This window comes from Carcharhinus amblyrhynchos, chromosome 23 (genome assembly GCF_965287045.1).
Source record: "Carcharhinus amblyrhynchos chromosome 23, sCarAmb.v2.hapA, whole genome shotgun sequence".
In the NCBI taxonomy this organism is placed as follows: domain Eukaryota; kingdom Metazoa; phylum Chordata; class Chondrichthyes; order Carcharhiniformes; family Carcharhinidae; genus Carcharhinus; species Carcharhinus amblyrhynchos.
In genome coordinates, this window is record NC_137346.1 from 12,532,652 (window position 1) to 12,558,910 (window position 26,259).

General features: G+C 40.5%; 1 protein-coding gene and 1 non-coding gene across 5 annotated transcripts in view; both read right to left on the bottom strand.

The window, feature by feature from the left end:
* Positions 1-26,259, bottom strand: part of mettl16 (methyltransferase 16, N6-methyladenosine) — a 130,295-nt gene that overhangs the window by 66,079 nt on the left and 37,957 nt on the right. The window lies entirely within an intron of this gene.
* LOC145357655 (U2 spliceosomal RNA) lies at positions 18,649-18,847 on the bottom strand. Its single transcript, XR_013889344.1, has one exon. It is a non-coding gene; the product is annotated as a U2 spliceosomal RNA (small nuclear RNA).

Here is a 26,259-nt window from a genome sequence, read left to right on the forward strand (position 1 = left end):
CAGAAGTAGGGAGAAGTGAGTTCATGAAGGGATTTAAACTAAAGGTGAGAATTTTAAAATCAAGACAATGTCTGACCAGGAACCAATGTAGGCCAGCCAAAACAGAGGTGTTATGTGAACCGAATTTAATGCAAGTCAAGACACAGGTAGCAGAGCTTTGGATCGCAAGTTTATGGAAGGTAGATTGCAGGAGACCAGCCAATGGTGCAATTGATCATCAGATCTAGAGATAAAAATGGCAGGAGTGGAGGTTTCAGCAGCAGATAGTTCAGAAAGAAGCAAGTGATATTACGATGGTGGATATAGGCGGTCCCAGTGATTGATGATGTGCTCACGTGTTTGGAAGCTTATCTCAGGGTCAAATATGACACCAAGGTTGCAAAGATACGGATTTAGTTTTGAACTGTTGCCAGGGCGAGGGATGGAATTGGTAGCTACAGAATAGAGTTTGGCACAGGGACTAAAAACAGTGGTTTCAATCTTCCCAATACTTAATTAGAGAAAAGTTCTACTCATCTACCATTGGGTGAAAAAGAAATAATGGCATTTGGCCAGCCCTTTACCAGTAATGCCAACAGGTAGGTGCAATAAATCACAATATCACATTGATTACTAGAGAAGCAATGTCCAAGGATGTGAACTGCTGGTGAAAGTACACTTCCAAGCATTCCTCTTCAATTTTTTTCTTTCTGAGCCAGAAATGTCAATCAGGGAAGAAGCCAAGATTTGCAGACCATTCTGGAATCATAAGTGCCAGAAAGTAGAATAGAAGAAAGAGGATGTGTTGGCAAACATTTGTTGTCATAGAAAAGCCAAACTGTATATGACTCATGGAATTCCAGACAGGCAGATTTTTAATTAATAATGGGGTGAAGGGTTATAGAGAATGGGCAGGAAAGTGGAGCTGAGGCCAAGACATGATCAGCCATGATCATGTTGAATGGCGGAGCAGGCCCAAAGGATTGATACGCCTAATCCTGCTCCTAGTTCTTATAAGCGTTTAGTATTGGAACTGTCTCAGCATCCCTCAATGCCATAACAACCCCAATCCTTTTCCTTTCAACCCTGGAGATGTTCAAAACAAGTAACATCAATGCCAAGCTGTTCAGGATAACTCTTTGACCCATAATATTCATTTGCTACTGTAACACTGGAATGCAATTTCAATTTTAAAGATTGATTACTGGTAAATGCAATGAATAATCCTACTCAGCCATGATGAGGGAATCTAGTTGTTGATGATTCAATTTGTAAATGGTAGACTTTTTCCAACTGGAAAAGAACCCTCTAAAACAAACAGGAAACCTATACTGAATGTTTCCAGCTCAGTCAAGATAAAAGTTATGCAAATATCATGTTATGATTAACGTGTGAATCAAACTGTTTCAAAATACAGGTGACTTAGAGGCACTGATGTCAAGAACTGCTGAAGAAGAGCCGAGAAGAATCAACAGCTACAGCTTTTATGCTGCATGGAACCAAGAAAGATCACATGGCTCTCGTGGGGTTCAGCAAGCACAGCTTTTAAAAGGGTACTTTCACTGTAATGGCCCGAGCACTTTCTGCACAACACTGCTCTGTAAAGTAATTTGTAATAACTTTGATTTATCTTGCCACAGTAAACGGCTTTATTTCAGTATTATCAAACATTTTCCTCCATTGCATAATGAGCATACCAAATGACGAAATTTAAAGAAAAAAAACTACCTTTATTTTTCCCACAAAATAGGGGACAATCAAGCATCATCATGCATTTCCTGCATATTAAAAGATTAAATTTCGTGAGCACGCCCTTTTTCAATTAACAGTTTAAAGAAAATTAATAAAATTGCAAAGAAAATTAATTTAAGAGAAGCCTGATAATTAGATGGCAGGATTAATATCTTCTGTGAAGAAATATATATTGAGGAATACTAAATGAATAAAAGGTAAATGTACCAATTTATTGAAAGTAATCAGTTTCTACACCAAAATAAAACTTAATGAATGCATTTATTTAGCACTGCGAATTAGATTTTTTGTGGTTCCATAGTGTTAATTAAATTTGAGTGTTAAATTTATATTTTAAACCATGTGTAATGAGGAATATATAGAGGAGATGCTCTACTGAGAAAATATAGTCAAGGAATGCAGAAGGTGCAACTTTTAAGAGGTCAGCTTGAGCTGTAATCGGTTCAACTGAATTGACAATGTGTTTGCCTTGCATTGTCACATTTCTTCCTTCTAACAAATCATGATTTGTAACTGCTTAACAGAAGTACAATTGAGTAGGGTGTGAGGGATCTCTTCTGCTCTCCCCACTGCCATTGGGACTGCCAACATCATTTACAGTGCTGACTGAACCTTTTACACCCATGTCTAACCTTCTGTACGCCTTTTAATTAAGGATTTCATGAACAGGCATCACGAATATTAATGTAAAGTAGCCTAAATTCCACAGCTTATGGGTATTTAATTAATGTTTCTTAAGAGTTACCAAAAAAGGCAAGTAGGCTTGATTAGCGAGTCCTATGTGGTTAAGTGTTTATTAATTTTCTTTTACATTCAACAATTAGCCTTTTTATTATGATAACTCATTAATGTAAACAGCATCAGATCATTGGGTTACACTGATAAATTACAATAATTATAGAAACCTTGAGTAATGCTATATCTATGAACAATTAGCTGTGTAAATATTGTACTCACTAATATTACTAAACCCGTAATATCAGTTTCTCTCCCCTCACTTTTAACTATTCTCCAATACAGTAGGGTGAAATAGTATGTTTATAAAAAATTTCAAAGACATTTTTTAATTTTGCCATGTTCAACAGTTGGAAATAAATTTTATTTTTCCATGTCATTTCATATCCCTGAGCTCCTTGTTGAAACACAGCATGATATCCACTAGTGATTCACTATCTTATCCAAATGATTACTATTTAAGTGAAAACCTTGATATAAATTTCAAAAGTTTATCTTGAGTGTTGGGAAGGGGCATCAACCAAGTCCAGATTTTGTTTCCACCCCAAGCATCTATACCTTACATGCCACAAACATGCTACAGCAAAATGGACTATTATTGAAATGGTAAAAAAGTGCAGCATGGCTGTGCAGAGGGACTTGGGTGTCCTTGTGCAGTAATCTCAAGGAGTTGGTTTGCAGGGGCAGCAGATAATTCAGAAGGCAAATGGAATTCTGTCCTTCATTGCCAGAGAGATGGAGTTTAAAAACAGTGAGGTTATGTTGCAGCTATATAAGGTGCTGGTGAGGCCACACCTGGAGTACTGTGTACAATTTTGGTCTCCTTACTTGAGAAAGAATATACTGGCACTGTGGGGGTGCAGAGGAGATTCACCAGGTTGATTCCGGAGTTGAGAGGGTTGGCTTATGAGGAGAGACCGAGTAGACTGGGGCTATACTCATTGGAATTCAGAAAAATGAGCGGAGATCTTATTGAGATACATAAGATCATGAAGCGAATAGATAAAATAGAAGCAGGGAAGTTGTTTGCACTGGCAGGTGAAACTAGAACTAGGGTACATTGCCTCAAAATAAGGGGAAGCAAATTTAGGACTGAGTTGAGGAGGAGCTTCTTCACACAAAGGGTTGTGAATCTGTGGAATTCCCTGCTCAGTAAAGCAGTTGAGGCTACCTCACTGAATGTTTTTAAGACAAGGATAGGTACATTTTTGAAAGTAAAGGAATTAAGAGTTATGGTGAGCAGGTGGGTAAATGGAACTGAGTCCACAAAAAGATCAGCCATGATCTTATTGAATGGCAGAGCAGGCTTGAGGGGCCTGATGGCCTATTCCTGTTCCTAGTTCTTAAGTTCAACAAAACAGGAACAGTAATGAAGACTAATTTTCTTCTCAGCCCAGGGGCATTCAAGGCAAAGTGCAGTATCCTAACTGAAATTAGCTACTTAGCACTGATTAGGGAAAAAACCTAGGAGCTTTCTGGTGTAAATGCCTCAGCTATTCACTGGAAGTTTCACTTCCTTAGGGACTGAACCTAATGCACATTCTTTAACCACACATTAAGACTACTGCTTGTATGAAGAATAAACAACACGTGAACTGTTAAGAGCTAGCAGTTGTAACAATGTTGTAATTTCTGCGCAAGGACGAAAGGAATAGGCTCTTTTTACTTTAGTTGACAGTGACCTAATACTTACAGAGATCACAGGTTTTCAGGATAAACAATCTTGAGGTCACTGAAAGCATCTTGTTTTCAACCATTAATTGACCTAAGGCTAAAAACACAAGTGAGTGTTTATTTTACTTTTAAGATGGAGCTTGAGTAACCAGATTAATTTAGAGTAATGTAATTTCATGTACATCAGTTACAAAACAATTCAATCAGGTTTTAATGAATAATAAATTATTCTTAGCTACAATATACTCTGTCTTTGGGTTCCCATTGATGACACAATATTCTGTATCTGAGGAAGAAGAATGCCAACCTGTTTCCAATCTTCTCTCTCGCTTGAGTGCTGACAGAAGCCCAACTGTTGCCCAGGACAGCTCTGACTCTAATTTACTCTAAAGACTCTAATGCCTCTCATAGTGAGGTTGCCACATGGCTCTCCGTGGGACAGGCTAAAACTAAAAATTCAGTATTTGGCAAAATAAATACAATTGTGGGTCCTACTGTTCTATGATTTGGATATACCTCAGCTTGCTAATATTAACAACTTCATGATTGAACCACCAATCAGGCACGAAAATAATAAATATCTCTCAAATCCTAAACCAACCAATTTCAAGTTGGACAAAGTGGTAAATATAACTGGTGTGTTTGATGGGCTGTAATGTCAGGTCTTACATGCATACAGGAAGGTAATTAATAGTATTTCCAGGGCCACTGCTGTTCTGGATATATATATGCTCATATCCAACGTACTGGGTATAATTTAAAAATTTGTAGGTAATACAAATCTCAGGAAGTATAGTGAACTGTATGGAGGCTAGTCACAAACTTCAAGATGAGACAGTTTAGCAGACTGGGGAGGCACCAGGCAGATGGAATTTAACTGAGAGGTTAGTTGTAATATATATTAGTAGGAGGAGCAAGGTAAAGCAATGTAAACTAAAGGGTACAACTCAATAGACGTGGAAAGTACAAGAACATAGAGACCTGGGAATGCATGTAGACAAATCATTGAAAGCAGGAGGACAGATTGTGAAACGCGTGTTATGAAACTGCACAAGACCTCCCAAGTTTTTGGTAAGATCTGCAGGGATCAATACATTTTGTTTAAAGTAGACAAAGTTTGAGATTCAAGACACTTATTGAGAGAATATGGTCACAAGATTCTACAGATCGAGAACAAGCAAAAATAAATTTTACTATACAATGTCAAAAATATGAAAGAATTTGTAATATCTATCTTATACTTGTGTAAGTCATGTAATTCCCGGGCAATGTGAATTACCGGGCAAACTGTGGTTGAACAGATTACACTATAAATAGCAAATCGAAATCCTGAAACTATCCAAGCTCCAGGCATCTCTATACTCACATAAACTTCCTGGGCTCAATGAATGCTTTTCAATTAACTGGAGCATTTATTAACTCCCAAAACAAAACAACTCTCTTGGCTGCAATTTTTTGAGTTTTTGATTATTTTAATAGAAAGTTACAGCTCAATTAAAATAGTTAATAAAATACAGAAAACATAATTGTACGATACATCTGAGCACTAAATGCAACAATACTGAGAAACAAAGGAATGAACACAAATGTTAACACAATAAAACTGCATTATATTTGTGATTCGAGTACATACAAGAGTAATGCAAAATAAATACCTCATGCCAAAAGACAAATAAAATTATAAACTGTCAGCAGCAAACGAAAAAAAAGGAATGGGTTCGCCCCTCATGACAAAGCTCAATATATACAAGAGGCCTAAGAGACATTCAATTTGGAACAGGAACAAAATTACTATATATTTTCTTCCCAACTTTTATTCCAAACAATGGCCATCAGTTCTGGATACTGTATGTCTATTCTATTAGCTCCTGTCTCAATTCATATTTACATGTTGCAAGCAGTGTAGAGACATTTCCAATTATCCAGCTAAGTAAGCCCACCAGCTGTTTTATGATCTTACCTCTGTAGCTGTTAACCACTTCAGTCAACAGGGTCTCAACCTTTTAAGTGTAATAGTCTTCAAGCTGCTCGAGTTACATTCATCCCATTTTCTACAGTTAAACTTTAGTTTTCTCAGAACTAAAAATTTACCTCTAAAATATTACAATGAACCATGAACTAGGTATTTATAACAAGAGCTTAAAATGACAAATGAGACACTGAGTGTTTTAAATAGAGTGCAAAAATATGGAATTATGAAGAACCTTCACAAAACACTGGTTCAGGCTCAATTGGAATGGCAAATTAAATTCTGGACACCACACTTTATGAAGGATGTGAAGGCTTCAGAGAGGGTGCAAAAAAGATTTACTTTTGTGAAAGCTGGGGTTGTTGAAGATTGAGAGGAGATTTGGTTGAGGTGTTCAAAATCGTTAGGGTTTAGACAGAGAGAATGTGCCCACTGGCAGAACTGGGGAGAACCAGAGAACACAAATGTAAAATTACTGGCAAAGAACCAAAGGCGACAGGAAAAACGTTTTCATGCGAGTGGTTACAATCTGGAATGCACTGCCCAAAAAGATGGTGGAGGCAGATTCAATCATGATTTTCAAAGGGAATTGAACAAGCACCTGAAAGGAAATCATCTGCAGCACTACAGGGGAACGGCATGGTAAAGGGACTACCTATTAGTCTTGCACAAAGCCAGCATGGGCTCGAAGGGCTGAAGAGCTTTCTATTCATCTCCAAACTCTGTGGCCTGAGGCTCGGGTCAGCCCTCTGTGACTGGATCCTGAACTTCCTAACCCACAGACCACAATGAGTATGGGTAGGTAACAAAACCTCCTCCACGATCATCCTCAACATCGGTACCCCACAAAGCTGTGTTCTCAGCCCCTATTATGTTCCTTACACACCATGATGTGGTGTTGCCAGCACAGCAAGTAGTCTCACAACATCACGTCCAACGCCGGCAACTCCATATCATGGCTACTACTGACAGACTCACCTGATGAAGGAGTGGCACTCCGAAAGCTCATGCTACCAAATAAACCTGTTGGACTTTAACCTGGTGTTGAAAGACCTTATACACGTACGACTGTGCGGCCAAACTCGATTTTCAAGTTTGTTGGTGACATCGCCATAGTGGGTCAGATTTCAAACAAAGATGAGGCAGAGTACAGGAATGAGATGGAGAATCTGGTGAGCTGGTGTGATGACAATAATCTCTGTCTCAATGTCAACAAAATGAAGATGATAATCATCAACTTCAGGAAGCGTAGTGGAGAACATGCCCATCTACAACAATGGGGATGAAGCAAAAACGGTCGAGAGCTTCAAGTTTTTAGATGTCAAGATTGCCAACAACCTGTCCTGGTTCCCCTCCATGCTGACACTATAGTTAAGAAAGCCCACCAACGCCTCTTTCTCAGAAGACTCAGGAAATTTGGCATGCCCGCTATGACTCTCACAAGGTTTACAGATCCACCATAGAAAGCATTCTTTATGCTTATATCACAGCTTGGTATGGCCCCTGCACTGCCCAAGACCACAAGAATCTACGAAGGGTCATGAAGGAAGCCGAGTCCATCACGCAAGCCAGCCTTCCATACACTGACACTGCCTACACTTCCCACTGCCTTGGAAAAGCAGCCAGCATAATTAAGGACCCCATGCACCCCAGCCATACTTTTTTCCATCGGGAAAAGGATACAAAGTCTGAGGTCATGTACCAACCGACTCAAGAACAGCTTCTTCTCTGCTGCCATCAGACTTTTGAATGGACTTCCTTCTACACCCTAGCTATGACTGTAACACTACATTCTGCACTCTCTTCTTTCCTTCTCTATGTACAGTCTGCTTTGTCGGTATAGCACGCAAGAAACAATACTTTTCACAGTATAACACGTGACAATAATAAATCAAACTGTGTTCGAACATTTCTAAGATTTATGTGGCTCACCCACCATAGCTTCAACATCCTTAGTCGAAAACTACTTTGTGCCAATAACAATACAGATCAATATGCAAGCAGCATTTCACAACTGGTTTGAAGCAGCAAAAAGCAAGAAATACGGGAAGCAATTTTATCACCTTGAAACATACGGTGATCAGCATTGTGAGCTGGGAAAATATCATATGAACCTAAAAATCTAATTTGCGCCTGGCATGAAATGGTTTCCAATCTTCCCAGCCCCTTTTTAATGGCACAAACTGCTTTGCGCCCAGAAAGGGTTTAAAGCTTATTAGCACAAGAATGAGCAGATTTCAATATCATTAGCAAGTTCGATACGCATGATACCACCCGTTTTCGCCCCCCCACCCCCACACCAGATGCTTCTCATAACTCAAGTCAATTCAAATTAGTGCTGTTCTTTAAAAGTGTGGCTCTGGCACAGCAGTAGCCAAGCAGAGCTAGGAAGCATGGTGAGGAGTGCAGGGGAAGTCTCAGCCACTGCAATGGCACAGGATCGGATGGGAGGCTTGCATGGATGCAGGACACTGGGGAGGCTCAGGTGTATCGGGGGGTCCACAGGTCAGGGGTCGCCATGATCATGGTGCTCATGTTATATGCATTCCCTCTGGCTGCTGAATGACACCGAGGTATTTCACATTAGGTTGAATCCCAAGCTCACTTACCCCACCATCTGTCCACTGGTCAGGCTGCATGATTTACTACTGGTGTTCCATCCCAGGCCCCATTGACAATAACAAGAACCAGGTCTGATAGCTGTTGCTCCAATCAAGGGAGCCTGTTAGGTGTCATCAAAGCTCCTCACACTGCATGGACTCTGCAGTGCTTCCTATGATGGCTACCCATCGCATGATGGTAATGAGGGTGCTTCTCCACCATCTGACTGAACCGCAACCATTCCTGCAGGCCACTGCACCAGACATCCAGGTTGATGCATACAGGTTTAGCTTTCAAACCTCAGCAAGAAATATGGGGCACACTTTTACCACCTTGCCATGCCCAGCAATCAGTATGGCAAGCTAGGAAAATATCACGTGAAGCTGAAAGGAGACCTCGCAATCCTAATGGTGTTTTTGAATGAGCGCTTGGAATATCATGGCAGTCAGGGTTCTGGCATAGGTGCTGGGAACTGGGGTCAGTCGGTATTGTCACTACACACTCATTGAGCCTGAGGGCCACTCTCAGGCAAAACGATGCTCTGAGCCTCTCTGGATATGGTCAGGGTTCGAGACACCTGTGGGGAGGTGGATCACAGATGAATCAAAGCTATGGAGTGCAATAATATTTATTAGTGATAGCTTAAATTGCTAATTGCCCAAATCCTGACTGGTGTCTATCTTCACCTGTGCCCTCTTGGTGAGCCTAAAACTTTTTAACATTCTGTGGCCTGTCGCTATCTCTAAGTGCTTCCCAGAATGCACGTGGACATGGAAGTGGTCAGCTGTGTTCAGCGTCCCAGGGCTTGTGATGCCTTTGGTGGGCATCCCGGAGGGGGGGTCATTAAAAAGGGGCTGGGAATATTGGAAACCATTTCACGCTGGGCGCAAGTTGGATTATCCGTCAGATGCACTGGTATCAGGAAGGGAGACGGGGTCTCCTGGGTGGAAGGCTCAACATGGGCTCCAGCCCGTTTTCTTCCCTCAGAGTGCCAGTGGGCCCCTGGGGCACTCCATGGGTCGAAGTTGCAGCTGGAGTGAGCTCCAGAGAAGACACAACTGTGTCGGCACCATGATGTGCACGCCCTCAGGAATGACCCTCGGAGTCTCAACCAAGCTCTGGAAATCCTCATTAGTAGCCCTCAGAGATTGGGCGAAGCTCTCAAGGTCCTCAGCAACAGCCTTCTGTGTCTTGAGCATGCTCCTGAGGGCCCTCAGCCATGGCTATGGCTTGGACCCTACCATCCATGGTGACTATTTCCTGCCCCAGTCTTTCCATTGCACTGTCGGCTTGCATGGCTCACAATGCTAGCATCATCTCCTTCATGTAAAGGCTATGGGACTCCTCCAAACAGCTTTACAGCATCTGGAATGTTGTGACAGCACCTCCTGCAATCCACGGCGATGCCTCTGCATCCCCTGCAGCTTCGGAGAACTGATCCCAGCTGCATGGCAACTGGCTGAGGGTCAGCCTTTTCCTTGGCAGACCTTCCCCAGCCCTCAGATGTGCCAGCCTCCACCTGATGTACATCTACGGCTGTGTGGTGCTCGGCAGAAAGTGCCCCAGAAGCCTCAGCACTAATATGCCCAACTGAGGTGACTGTATCTGCACTGGTGGATGGTGCATGTGATGCCTGTGTTGACTGGTAGGTGCTTTTCTTGGAATTTTATTCTGGGCTTTTCACTGAAGTTTCCTCCGACCATCCCTCTGAGGGTTCAAAGGGAGTCACAGCATCGTGAATTCCTGACAGCCCGGCTGCATCGGGGTCATCCCTGCAAAGGGAGACACATGGTTCAGTGGAAGGAAGGGATAAGCATCTGGGCAGATTGTAATTTACTTGGAAAAGGTTTCCTGGCTCCTGACTTCCAGATGCTGACCTGGCTGTCAGTCATGGCTCTCTCCTCAGCCTCCTCTGAGACCTCCTTGGCATGCTTCTCAAAGGCAATTAGGAGACACAGCTCAGGAACTCTGCTATCTTCTCCTGGGAGGACAAAGAGGGAAACTGAAAGCCTAATCACTGGGGGTTGGAGTAACTGGGTGGCGTATGCCAAGACTATGCCTGGGCAAGCAAGTGTTGTGGTAGGGAATGCCAGAGGAAGATGCTAGGGAGTTGGGTGCTGGAAGGCCGCAGGGCATCAGGGAGTGGATCAACGTGGACATGCCAAGCCAATGGATAAGGACTTAAGCCAGGACAGGATGGACGCTCACTCTTGCTACCCAAACAAGATTGTTTATTTCCTTTCTGCACTGGCTGCTAATCCAAACACAGTGCGCAGGTACCGACTGCGACTGCCACTGCTGCCCAGGTTGCACTGCTGGCCCACCCCGGGACATCAACTGTCTTGGGGGAAGAATATTTCCCTCGTCCCCTCCACTGTGCCCAGTATCCGTTCCAACTCGCCCTCCGTAAAGCATGGTGCTGCTCTGTACAGTACCATTCTCCTGGCGAGACTGACTGCGGGTGCATTGTTCGCATTTAAATGCAGCTCCCCCTGCTTAACAGCGCACAGCTCTTTGGACGAAACACATGTCTGGATCCTCTATGCCACCCTGATTCACACGGAGGCTCTTTCATTGCAGAGAGTATCATATGACTGCAATGCGGAGTACCCCTAAGAGACCATGGCGGAACACTCCTGTTTTCTCGCTGTTACGGCACTTAGAAATTTTTTGGGAAAATTCTGCCCTGGGTTTTTTTTTCACTAAAAACATATAAAAAGTAATCTATCTGGAAACACTAAATGTTTACCTATTTGCTTAGATTGCAAGTTTTAAATAATGCAAGTGGATGAATAAAATCTACATTTGACACGAGATAGACATTGCTGGGATTCATACAATGACAACTGTTTCCATACATCTATATATTTCAACAATAGATTCCAGAACCCAGCAGCATTTCTCTGCTGGTGCAATAATGAGCCTTAACTCATACAAGTATCAGGAGGTGCACCATAATATTAATTGCTTAGCCATGGGGCAGATTACAATGGTAATTTCATCATTTGCAAAGTCATAAAAAAATTAACCGTGCCTCTGTTCACTGCTACAAAAACATAACATCTCTTAAAATATCATATTGTTGAGCAACAATAAAATGATCAAATTAACTTTAAACTATAGTTTAAAAATGGATTCACTGCTCAGATCAGCACAAACAATAATGGATAACTGTTAACAGAGCAGTGGGATTTTGGACAGACATTATAGGATGCTAATACAGGCAAAACTACAACTATATATTACAAGGAACAAAGTAAAAGAACAAAGAAAATTACAACATAGTAACAGGCCCTTCGGCCCTCCAAGCCTGCACCGACCATGCTGCCTGTTTGAATTAAAACCCCTAGCCTTCCAGGGACCGTATCCCTCTATTCCCATCATATGCATGTATTTGTGCAGATGCCCCTTAAAAGTCACTATCATATCTGCTTCCACTACCTCTCCCGGCAGCGAGTTCCAGGCACCCACCACCCTCTGTGTTAAAAAACTTGCCTCATACTTCTCCTTTAAACCTTGCCCCTCGCATCTTAAACCGATGCCCACAAGTAATTGAAACTTCCACCCTGGGAAAAAGCTTCTGACTATCCATTCTGCCCATGCCCCTCATAATCTCGTAGACTTCTATCAGCTCACCTCTCAATCTCTGTCGTTCCAGTGAGAACAAACCAGGTTTCTCCAACCTCTCCTCATAACTAATGCCCTCCATACCAGGCAACATTCTGGTAAACCTTTTTTGTACCCTCTCCAAAGACTCCACATTCTTCTATAGTGTGGCAACCAGAACTGAACAGTGTATTTCAAGTGAGGCCTAACTAAGGTTCTATAAAGCTGCAACATGACTTGCCAATTTTTTAACTCAATGCCCTTGCTGATGAAGACATGCAAGCCATATGCCTTCTTGACTACCTTCCCCATCTGCATTGCCACTTTCAGTGATCTGTGTACCTGTATACCTAGATAAAGGTTATGTCATTTACTGTATATTTCCCATCTGTATTAGACCTTCCAAAATGTATTACTCAGTTTGTCCGAATTAAACTCCATCTGCCATCTCTCTGCCCAAGTCTCTAACTGATCTATATCCTGCTGTATCCGCAATTCCACCAACCTTTGTGTCATCCACAAAAGTACTAATCAAACCAGTTACATTTTCCTCCAAATCATTTATATATATTACAAACAGCAAACATCCCGGCACTGCTTCCTGAGGAATGCCGCTAGTCACTGCCCTTCATTCAGAAATGTATCCTTCCACTGCTACCCTCTGTCTTCTGTGACCGAGCCAGTTCTGTATCCATTTGCCAGCTCACCTCTAATCCCACGCAATTTCACCTTCTGTACTAGTCTGCCATGAGGGACCTTGTCAAAGGCCTTACTGAAGTCCATGTAAACAAAATGTATCCTAGCCAAATACAGTCTTAATTTCATAAATCAAATACACAGTTTTCTCCCTCATCCATTAGGGGAGGGTGTTATTTTTAATTTGATTAGTACTTTCGCCAATGATTTTACAACTCATCATTCATTAGTCTTGTCACGATGGAAAATAAAACATCTGTTTTTCAGAGTGAAAACTCTAGCATATAGTGTATTAAACATTAACTTTTTGGTTGGCAATATAAACCTGTCAGCAGCAGGGAGAAAAAAAAAATCAAGTAGAGACATTTCAAAATACAATTGGTGATATTATACTTTAGTTCTCTGATAAATGTTATCCTGCTATGAACTGAGAGGAGTCAGAAATAACAATGATGGCTGGAACCAGCAACATCATTGCAGTTTTTCAAGTAGTTGCATTTTTGTTTTGCTGCTCAGTTAGTACATTTATAAGCAAAATGATGATTCTCAATGATTTTGGTGTTATTTATTTTAAGAAAACATTACTGCATTATTTTACCAAATCACTGGACACATTCAAAATTTTTTTTTAAATGCTCCGACTAATAATAAGCAATGCAAATAATGTGGAACCTTAACTTTGAATGGGAAGTTAGTCATCTAGAAAAAACACACTCCAGTGCATTTGATGAAGTTACGTTTAACAAAAATGAATAAAATGATTTATTAATGTCTGCTTCGCTCAAGTGGAAGCATTTGCACAAGAATCAGAAGTTCATAGGTTCAAGCCCCTCTATAGGACTTGAGCACCTCGTGCAAAAAATAGAGCTTCCTGTGTCCTGTCTTGTGGAAGATGCACTCATGTAGCACTCCTCCACACCCCAAATGATTAAGTTTAAAATTTTTATGCTCATCTTTAAATTCCTCCCTGACTTTGCCCTCCTCTACCTGTTCAATCGCTTTCTTACTTACTTCCCCTGTTGCACTCTTTAATTTTCTAATTCTAGCCTCCTGTGCATCTTCTTTCACATGTCCCATTATTGGTGGCAGAGCTTTCAGCTGCCCATGCCCTCCTCTCTGGAACTCTCTCCCAAAAAGCACCACCCCAACTCATGTCCCCCACTATCTATGTTTTCTCAACATTTTCAAAATCTTTAGCTTTCGCTTTGATTTTTTTAAGAAAATCTAAATTAAATCTGGATAACTCTAAAATTGGCAAGTTTTGCTCAAGCCTTCATCACCTCTCCAAAATTCTCCCCCCCGGCTCACTGTTCCAGTTCTTTTAATGTAACTCTGTGAAATGTCTTGAGGCATTGTGTGTGAAAGGCGCTTTGATGAGGATACAGTACTAAAATGTTTGGATGGAGTGCTGGGAATGTTCTTTACAAAATTGGTTTCATAACAGAAACTCTTATGAGGGGTTCCAGGAAGTATTTTATTCATAATCCTGAAAAGGTTTCATGAAGCATTCATTAATTTACTCACCCATGTTTCATAATAATGTCATTTAAATTTGAATCCATCAATAAACAATAATAAACAATTACTGAAATAAAACACCAAATGATTTAAAGCTTATTTGTTGACCAGAAAAATTTGTGTGTAATTTCAAATAATTATAATTATATCTTCACAAAGTACATGTCAATCCATGATCAAGTAAACTTGGAAGGGAGTAACAGGCATCTAGCAACTAATAAGTTCCATGAAGATACCCTCTAATATCCATTTTCTGATATTCTTCTCTAATCCCTCAGTGAAGTGTTGGGAAATAATGAAGATTCATTCACATCCTACCACTTCCCAGGGTAATCTATTGATATATCAGCCTTCTATTGGAAATATTTTCAGTAGTTAATAAAATGTTGTGTCCAGCTTTACAAGAATCCTCACAAGAATACAAGTTGACAGTCTAACTATTGAAGTATTTGCTAAGCGTACTTCAAGTACCAAGAAATTGATTGTGCAAAATTATTTCATTTTTAAAGCTTACATACTGAAGGTATTGTATTTCAGTGATGAACAAAATAGAAGCCTGGAGCTATTTAACTTCCTCTTTGAATTTTTTTTTAGAAAATCTAAAATGAAATCATGGCTAGCTCGTAAAAATTCTAAAATCAAACAAGTTATATTTTAATCATTATTTTTCCAAAACCTTTTTTTCATATTAAAACTCAGACATACTATTTTCAGCATGAAGGATTAACTAATGTACTGCACCACACAAAAATACCAGCACAATGTATCTAATATTCTTAAAACCTCAAGCTCAGCAATAAGGACACTTACAATAACCTTAATTTGAATTGACTCCCACTGATTTAGCTTCAAGTAGATAGGTTCAACTTCACCTTCTTTCTAATCAAGGTCATTGCCTAAGCTTCATGAAGTAGCTGGTGGAGGCTCAAATTACTGCTCTTCTGCATTCAAGCTCACTTAGTAGATAATTGAAGCACATCTTTTTGCCCTATGCTAACAGTGGAAGGAAGATTCAGTCACCAAATCTTGTGTGTGATGTACAGGTTTAGGTTTTTGGTGATATGTAATACGTACCATTAGTTATCTTGTTAATGTTAATTTTGTGCACCTCTGGTGTCTGAATGCTTGCCAGTTGTGGCTACCCAAAGACTAAACAGTAATCAGTCCAGTAAGACCAGAAACTGCAGCAACATTTAAATCAACTGAGTAGAATTTGCCTTACTTGCTTGCAACACAGTGCTGTGTATTTAGTATGTGATACCAAATGGGATTACCAACAATTTACAGATTAGGGCAATTGCAATCCCTATATCAGGACAAATCTCTCTAGTGAGCAACTGATGGAAGACCGGAGCATAGTCAAAATTTTATAGGGAGACTGGAATTGATGAGTTGAAGGTTTTCTTCACTGGAGAACACAATAGTGGAAAAAAGTTATGATTGCTGAAAAAGCCCATTTGCCCCATCAGTCTTATCAGGTTCAAGTAGTTTTAGAGTGGCACTTTGCACATAACAGTTTAAAACAGTAGCTGGCTTTTGAATTGTGGTTCCTTTCCAACAGAAGCTGATACTATCTACGCACTAAGTACTATTGGACACAAGCCAATTTCTCCCTCAAAATCTAGCTGTGTAACCCTCACTATTCAGATGAAATTGGCACACTCAAAACACACAAAGCAGCACAGCTTCCATTATCTTTTAACCCTCAGTCTGGTGCCCTCCAATCAGACACCAACTTCTGCCAAAAATTACAGAAACCTACTTCCAGCTGCTCTCCACTCACTGCCAGGTGGTGCATGAGGGAGCCCAGAAATTAACCTCCCCTTTCTCAGTAAAAAAGGCAAAGTTTCATTCATGTAGCACATTAATAAGTTACCAAAACTTTCCAAAGCTTTTGCTGACACTGAATTAAATTGTACAATTGGTGTTGGTCAGGTAAACAAACAACGTAGCCCTCAGAAAAAAGCATAACCAGCATTCAAGTGAAGAAAGGGTTAAAGAGGCAAGCAACTTAAACATTAGTACAGCAAAGTGGTTGAGATTGTTAAATAAGAATATGGAAGATTTTGGATAACACAATGTTGACATGAGGATAGATTTTTTTTGGACTACAAATTAAAGAACAGATCTTTCAAATTTATTTATTTAGAATTCTATATGTCTTCGTCTGGAGGAGGCAAGAAAGACAAATAATCTGGAACTTCAGATGTATATAATTAAAGGTGTTCTGAGAAATGCAAGGAGTTTTTCAACTTGGAAACTAAATTAGGTACTCCAGCAAACTCCATCACTTCTGAACTCAAAATGTTTTTTTTTAGGTGAGTAGAGTTTTGTTACGATTTGCCAGTGATTGGATATTCTCTAAGTATTAACTCCACATATTAATTACATTAAAGTTTATTTATTAGTGTCACAAGTAGGCTTACATTAACACCACAATGAAGTTAAATTAATTTTAGCATACACGTAAGCAGAGACATCAGAAAAAAGATGTTGAGCAATAGGACTGGCACAAAGCTAAAAAAGCAGGAGGGGATGGGAGTGGGTGGTGGAGAAGAGAAAATGTCCTGGGAATTATAGATTAGTCAGTTTATCATTGTTAAACAAAATGGAAATAAAAGAGAGAACAGAAGAAGATCTAGAAATTGGAAATATATTAATGCATAGCCAACCTGAATTTCAAAAAGAAAATCTTACTTGACCAATCTATTGAATGTTTAGATAAGGTGACAGAAAGAATGGTAATTCAGTAAATTCAATCATTCAGAAAATGGTAATACAGTAAATACAATTTTCTGGATTTTCAAAAGGCCTTAGATAAGGTATCTTACAATAGTCGAATGAGTAAGGTCAAAGAATGTGGGGTCAGGGGATAAGTGGCAGAACATAGTTTCAAAGCAAAGAGTGGGAGTAATGAGTGGTTATTCCAAAGTGACAGAATATAGGAAGTGAGGTTCCATAAGAATCAATGCTGGGACAACTGCGGTTCATAATTTACATTTATAAAATGGACGTTAAAATTAAAAGCACCACTTCTAAATTTGCAGATGATACTAAATGTCCTTTACATGGAAAGGATGGAGTGGGGATGCCATGTCATCCCATGCCATGTGGAGATGTTGGGTGAAGGGTTTAGCACTGGCTTTGAGATGGGTGGGGTTACTGTCAGTGCAGGCTCAATGGGCCAAATGACTTTCTTCTGCACTGTAGGGATGCTATGATTCAAATTGCAGGGAGAAGCAAAATAGTCAATACCAAAGAGGACTGCAAGGAATTAGAGAAATACATCAATACATTTGCAGAGTGGGCCAATATTTGGCAAATGAAGTTCAACGCACATAAATGTGAGGTAGGACATTTTGGTGGGAAGAATAGGAGCGTCACATATGACTTGAAATGCTTAAGTCTAAGTGGGGTAGAGGTACAAAGGGTTGTGCCAAAAACCTAAGAGGGATTTAATAAAAAGTAGAGAAGTTATGCTAAATCCATATTGAACCTTGGTTAGACCATATTTGTGGAGTACTGCATGCAACTCTGGCTGCCATGTTACAAAAAGGATATAAAGGCACTGGAAACCATTTGCAAGGATACCAGAAATGTGTGGGTATACATACTAGGAAGTGGTTGGCAGGCTTGGTCCCTCTTGAAAAAAGTCTGCGCAGTGACTACCGGGTCTTCAAAATTATGAAAGATTTTGATAGAGAGGTTACAGGGAGAATGTTTCCTCTTGTGGGAAGAGAATAACTAGAGGCCATCAATATAAGATAGTAACCAAGAAATCCAACAGGGAATTTCAGAAGAAACACAAGAAACATTTTTACCTTAAGAGTAGTGAGAATGTGGTTATAGAGAATAGTATAGATGTATTTAAAGGGTGGAAGGACTAGACATATGTTTGAGTGAGAAGTGAATAAATGGTTACAATGTTGGATTTAGATGAGGAAAGATGGGAAGAATTTCAAGTGGAGCATAAACACCAATGTGGACTGATTGGGCCAAATGGCCTGTTTCTTTTTTTAAATCCAATTCAATCAAATCAAGTCCAATTCAGAGTTCCAACAAGTGAGACATTCCTGATCTAAGTTGACAAGACAGGGCTCTCATCTCCTGTCTTGGGCTTGATCTACGTGATCCAAGCTGATTGGAGTAGGCATTGCACCTCCTCCAAGGCTTGATCTCATTTGCATCTTAGCCAAAAGGCCGAGATGCCATTTTTAAAAATTGTTTCAAATGAAGCTAAAATGTAACCCCACGACTTCAACCAAGTACAGCAAGTCGATACTACACTTGATCATAGCCAAAAGGCCAAGAAGTAATAGCCTGTTTCTCTGCCAAATATTCTATGTAATCTTATACATACATGGCGGCATGAAAATAAATTAAATGCTAAACAGCGATATTCTTCATTCAAACACACCTCGGAATTTACTATTAGTGTTAGGTTACAAAGTGTGTGTTTGAATTATTTGTCTGTAGTTGCAACAAACTCTATTGATAGGAGTAGCAGTAACAGTCATTCAAAATATTTTACCAATCACCCATTATTTCTAACACGTGTTTCAGTGTAATACAATACACAATGTCAAAACTGAATATATTCTAAATTCATATTGGCCTGAATCTCTCACTGAACCCTTATACCTCCCACAATAGATAATCAGTATTCAGCTTGATGGTTTGAATTTTTATTGCACAGTTAAGATTAACCATGCTGTGTTCCTTAATGATGTCAGATCAATCTGATGAAGGTTTAGTGGCAGAACAGTTAGCTACAGGAGGGCTTTATGCAAAGGAAGCAGAGATCTTATTGTAAGGTTAACATGTTGCAGGGTATAACTCCCAATTAGTTATAAAAGGTTTGGAAATCACCATTACTCCTTGGGTATGGACTCAGCTTTCACACAATATAACACTTTAGCAAACTGATCTAAACCCCACCTCTGAACTCCTTTGAATATTGAAATAAGTTTCATCTTAATGAGTTATTAGTGAACTATGAAGGATGATAGGTAGTGTCACTGGTAACCTTATGCACATATTAGTATTAAGGCATGCTTTTGACAAAAAGTATATGTTACATTACATATGAAAATCACTGCACAAATACTATTTTGTGCCAATGCTTCCAATCTTAAATTTGTCTTTCTATACAGATAATATATTTGCTAACATCCCAATCAGAAGCTCTCATTGATAAACTGAATTTAAAAACAGAAGGGTTGACATAAATAAGTGTTTTTGCAGTAATCTCCATATGTAGTTTAAGGAGCTTTTGTTTTGAAAAGCATCTTTCAATAGTAACATGTGCATATGGTTACCGGTGACATAATCTGTGATCCTTCAAAGTCCATTAATAATTCATCAGTATACCTACAACACTTAGTTACTTGAGCATTTTTAAATATTGCATGCAACTATGATGCAATGTGGGTTCGTGTTTGCTCTTTGAAAGAAAACACAGATATTCAAGTATATTGTGGTTGTTCTAAAAGGTCATCCATAATTATCATCACTAAACAAAAATGTAAACCAAATAAGGAGGGGTGTGGTCAATGCTCTGTACAAAAAAGAGGGACGGACTAAAAGGCTCATATTAATATAATCGATAGCCTTCTCAGAGTCCCAACTATTAGAGAATTTTCACACAAGACCTGGAAACAAACTAAAGATAAGAACCTGGTGATGACAGCATGTACTTGGACACAGCAGGTGCCAATGGTTAAAAAAAGACTGCTAATACAGAACCTTTCCATCACTATTATTGTCAGTTAGAACATAAGAACATAAGAAATAGGAGCAGGAGTAGGCCATCTGGCCCTTCGAGCCTGCCCCGCCATTCAATAAGATCATGGCTGATCTGTCGTGGCTCAGTTCCACTTTCCCGCCCTCTCCCCATAACCCTTAATCCCCTCTATATAGAGCTCAGATAAAGGAGGTGAGAACCATTTTGCAGGTTCCTTAACCTTGGTTTGCTATGTAACTTTAATGGAGTGAACTACGTTTCATGTTTCAGATACATTATTATGAGATGACCATTTCCTGAACTCCAATTTGAAAAGATGGTAGTTAATATCTCATCAACCCTCAGAAAATATAAAAGTAGGGAGGTCTTGCTGCAGCTGTATAGGGCATTGGTGAGGCCGCAGCTGGAGTACTGTGTGCAGTTTTGGGCGCCGCACCTGCGCAAAGATATTTTGGCCTTGGAGGGAGTGCAGAGGAGGTTTACTAGGCTGATACCGGAGTTGAGGGGGTTGAGCTATGAGGAGAGGCTGAATAAACTAGGCTTGTACTCATTAGAGTTTAGAAGAATGAGGGGAGATCTCATTGAGACGTATAAGATGATGAATGGGATGGATAGGATAGAGGTGGAGAGACTCTTCCCGCTCAAAAAAGACAGTAGGACTAGGGGGCACAGCCTCAAGATAAAGGGGGGTGCGGTTTAGAACGGAGTTGAGGAGGAACTTCTTCACTCAAAGGGTGGTGAATCTCTGGAATTCTCTGCCCGTTGAAGTGGTGGAGGCTGCCTCGCTAAATATTTTTAAGACGCGGGTTGATGGGTTTTTGACAAGAGAGGGGATTAAGGGTTATGGGGAGAGGGCGGGAAAGTGGAACTGAGCCACGACAGATCAGCCATGATCTTATTGAATGGCGGGGCAGGCTCGAAGGGCTAGATGGCCTACTCCTGCTCCTATTTCTTATGTTCTTATGAAAAAGACACAGCTGCAGCAAAACAAAACAATGATATAATTAAGTCCTGTCAAAAGATATCTTACTTCCCACCTGCTAAGGAGCGTGGTACCTTTTTAGTTCCCACCTGCGAGGTAAATGGTAGAGTGGACATTTTAGAAAGATGGGGTGAAATGAACCAAAAGCCATTTCTAAACTTATCACTTAACGGAATGGTAAAACAATGTGCCACTTTTACCCCGTGATTAGACTCACTTAAGTTACTCAACTTTGTCCACTTCTCCACCCCACAAAAACCAGCCAACTGCCACTTCTATACAAATCATAAGATTTAGAGATTAAATTTATGCAACACCAGCTGCAATAAAGACATTCTTATTGTCTGCAGATATTGAAACTACAAAAGAAAAATCACTGTTCAGAAAATGCAAATCACTTCCCAACATGTACAAAAAAAAACAAACTTGCTTTCTATTTACATACTGTCAACTCTTTAATATATTTATATTCATTATGAGTAATGAATTTGTATTTTCAGTCAACTGAGAAACGGGTCTGGAATAGAATCTTCAAATCTTAAGTATGTTATTAATTATGCATAAACCAGATCTGTAACAAAGTAGGACGATATATGCACGTAAATAAATAGAAATGTTGAAATGAGCTGAATTGATCAGCTACATACAAAATCAAACCCTTGAAGGCAGGGCATTGAGTTGAAGCTCAAACACATTGCATTATAGAGTGGCAGCTTTCAAATTTATCATCCACATGTTGAATGCCTAGTCTTGATTATGTTACTAAGGGATTCAAAGATCTTCATAAAAATCGCAAAAATAGCCACACTTATTCCCTCTCACATCTCCTAGCAGCTGGTTTCAGCATGGTAGAGGCCTATTAGAAAATCCAAAACATTAGGAATACGAGCAGGAGAAGGCTACCTGGGCATTCAACCCAGAGCTGCCATAATAGATCATGGGGATCTACCACCTCACCTTATCTCCATATTCCCGAATTGCTCTCGAATCCAAAAATATATCACTCAATCTTGAACATGCTCAACAATTGAGCATCCACAGTCTCTCCGGTATGGAATTTGAAACATTCAAAACCTATTGAGAGGAAAAGAAATTCTTCTGATCTTGATCCAACGGCAGGTAATGACATATCTAACAATAGAGAACCTAGCCATTGCCCCTTGACATCCTATGACATTACCATCAGCGAATCCCAGTATCAACATTCTGAAGGTTACCACTGACCAGAAACTGAACTGGACTGTAGCTACAAGAGCAAGTCAGAGACTAGGAATCCTGTGACGAGTAACTCACCTCCTGAGTTCTGTCCACCATCTGCAAGGCACTAGTTAGGAGTGTGATTGAGTACACTCCATTTGCCTTCGTGAGTGCAGTTCCAACAACACTCAAGAAGCTCAACACCATCTAGAATAAATGAGCCTGTCTGATTGCCACCCCTTACATAAACATTCACTTCCTCCACCATCAACACAGTGGCAGCAGTGTGTACCATCTACATGACGCACTGCAGGAGCTCACCAAGCACCGTCCAAAATCATGACTGCTATCATCCAGAAAGACAAAGGCAGCATATGCATGGGAATGCCATCACCTGGATGTTTCCCTCCAAGTCACACACTATCCTGACTTGGAAATATATCACTGTTCCTTCACTGTCACTGGGTCAAAATCTTGGAAATCCCTTCCTAATAGTACTGTGGATGTACCCACACCACATAGACTGTAATCGCAACCCAGTCTGCAGGTGCAGCAGGTGATCAAGAAGGCGAATGGAATGTTGGCCTTTATAGCAAGGGGGATAGAATAGAAAAGTAGGGAGGTCTTGCTACAACTGTACAGGGTACTGGTGAGACCGCAGCTGGAGTACTGAGTGCAGTTTTGGTCACCGCACTTGCGGAAGGATACATTGGCCTTGGAGGGAGTGCAGAGGGGGTTCACTAGGCTGATACCGGAGATGAGGGGGTTGGCCTATGAAGAGAGACCAAATGGACTGGGTCTGTACTCGTTGGAGTTTAGAAGGCTGAGTTGGATCTTATAGAGACATATAAGATAATGAAGGGGATGGATAGGGTAAAGGTAGAGAGATTCTTCCTGCTTAGAAAGGATAGCAGGACTAGAGGGCGCAGCATCAAGATAAGGGGGGCGCAGTTTAGATCAGAGTTGAGGAGGAACTTCTTCACTCGAAGGGTGGTGAGTCTCTGGAATTCTCTGCCCGTTGAAGTGGTGGAGGCTACCTCGCTGAATATATTTAAGTCACAGGTAGATAGGTTTCTGATTGACAGGGGAATTGAAGGTTATGGGGAGAAAGCGGGAAAGTGGAACTGACCCACTTCAGATCAGCCTTAATCTTACTGAATGGCGGGACAGGCACGAAGGGCTAGATGGCCTACTCCTGCTCCTATTTCTTATGTTCTTATGTAATGGTTCAAGGCAGCAGCTCACCACTACTTTCTCAAGGGCAATAAAAATGCTGGCCTAGCCAGCGATGCCAACATCCCATGAATTAATTTTTAAAAAGCCTTTCAGCATCCATCTTGTCAGGCCCTCTTAAGAATTTTACATATTTCAAATAAATCACCATTTATTCCTCTGTACTTCAGAGAGTACAGGTGCATTCTAGACAACCTCTCCTCATGGGATAAGCACTTCATCTGCTGAAAGCCCTCCGTCCACTCCCCAGCTAAGGAAAGCATATTCTTCCTCAGACAAATTGTCAGGTCTTTTAAGCCAGGTTATCATATAAACAGAGTAAAACCTAAATTTATGACAGAATGCCTGGAAGAGTAAAAAGAGGGTCTCATTAAAAAAAACAATGCTCCAAGAATGTACATGAGCCAGCATTTCAATCCATTATTAAAGCTATACATTTTCAACTGGGTTTCTTTGGGCCAAATTTCATATTCCTTACACATCAATTTTTCTAAGCAATGCATTATCATTTCAACAAAATGCTACCTATGAAATACACTTCACCACTTTTCTACATGTTATTTTTGTCAATAAACAGAGAAAAATACAGCCAAGGAGGGTCAGACTTCAGAAGGAGTTGAAATGTTTGACATTTAAATTAACAATTAATGGCACATGGTGTTATACGGGGTCAGATGTTCATGCCCACACTTGTCAGAAATTCTTGGCAGGGCTCAGGTTATGTTGAAGGCTTACACCAGGAATAAAGAGCCACAGGCAAGGAACAGATTGGATTATTTGCTTCTCTGAAAGTCACCAACTAGATGCAGGATCCTTGAACTCCAATCACACAGGCCTTCATCATCCTGCTCTCTTTCTTTCTTGGGAGTGGTTTGTGAACATGATTGGGAACAAAATTAATCCTTTACCTAAAAGTGAGTCAAGCCCAGAACATTTTGATTCCAAGACTTGTAAAGGAACAAAGCAACATAACCAGTAAGTGCAGGCACTAGTTAAGAGGAAGATGAATGCTAAAACTGAAGAGGCTACATAAGAGGAGGGTCAGGACTTGATTTCATCAATTCACCAAAGCACACTTCCTGTTTTGACACTGGTCAAACCTGATCCTATTCTGCTCTGATGTCAATGTCCTTAATGGTTTTTTTTGGATTCCTCTGTATTCCATGCAAAATGCAGCACACTGATTAGAAGCATGCAAACCATTTCTTTCTTAAGGCCACGGCTGTCGGAAAATCACATTTCCTGGTGGTGGAAGTAGAATCAGGACAGTGGGAATAGTCCCAACTCTAAAGTGAAAATCTGTCCCAAAGTGTTGGCAGACTGCTCAATTTGGCAGTAAACATTCCGCTCAGCCCAAATATTAATCAGCATCTAATCCTCATTACCACACTTCAGAACTGCTAGTTGAGAACCTATGAACCAGGAGCAGGAGACCATCCAGCCCCTGGAGCCTGCTCTGCCATTCAGTAAGATCATGGCTAATCGTTTTGTGGACTTAGCTCCATTTATCCGCCTGCTCATCATAACCCTCAATTCCTTTACTGTTCAAAGATCTATCTATCTTTGTCTTAAAAAACAATCAACAAGGTAGTGTCAACTGCTTCACTGGAGAGGGAATTCTCCAGATTCACAACCCTTTGGGCGAAGAAGTTCCTCCTCAATGCAGTCCTAAATCTGCTCCCTTATTTCAATGGACTCAGCTTGTGGACTCAGCTCCACTTACCCGCCAGCTCACTACAATCCTTAATTCCTTTACTGTTCAAAATCTATCTTTGCCTCAGAAAACATCAACGAGATAGCCTCAACTGTTTCACTGGGCTGGGCACATTCGCAACCCTTTGGGTGAAAAGGTTTCTCCTCAACTCAGTCCTAAATCAGCTCCCCCCTTATTTTGAGGCAATGCCCCCCCAGTTCTAGTTTTACTTGCCAATGGAAACAACCTCCCTGCTTCTATCTTATCTATTCCCTTCACAAGTTTATATGTTTCTATAAATCTCCCTCATTCTTTTAAATTTCAATGTGTATAGCCCCAGTCTACTCCATCTTGCCTCATCAGCCAACCCTCTTGACTCTGGAATCAACCTAGTGAATCTCAGCTGCACTCCCTCCAGTGCCAGTATATTCTTCTCAAGTAAGGAGCCCAAAACTGTACACAGTACTCCAGGTTTGGCCTCACCAGCACCACCTTAACATAAACTTCCTGTTTTCAAACTCCATTCCTCTAGCAATGAAGGACAAAATTCCATTTGCCTTCTTAATTATTTGCTGCACTTGCAAACCAACATTTTGTGATTCATGCACAAGGACACCCAGGTCCCTCTGCATAGCAGCATGCTGCAATTTTTTACCATTTAAATAATAGTCCATTTTGCTGTTATTCCTACCAAAATGGATGACCTCACATTTACCAACATTGTACTCCATCTGCCAGACTCTTGCCCACTCATTTCGACTATCTATATCCCTTTGCAGAAGTTCAGTGTCCTCTGCACACTTTGTTCTACCATTCATCTCAGTGTCATTTGCAAATTTTGACATACTACACTTGGTCCCCTACTCCAAATCATCTATGTA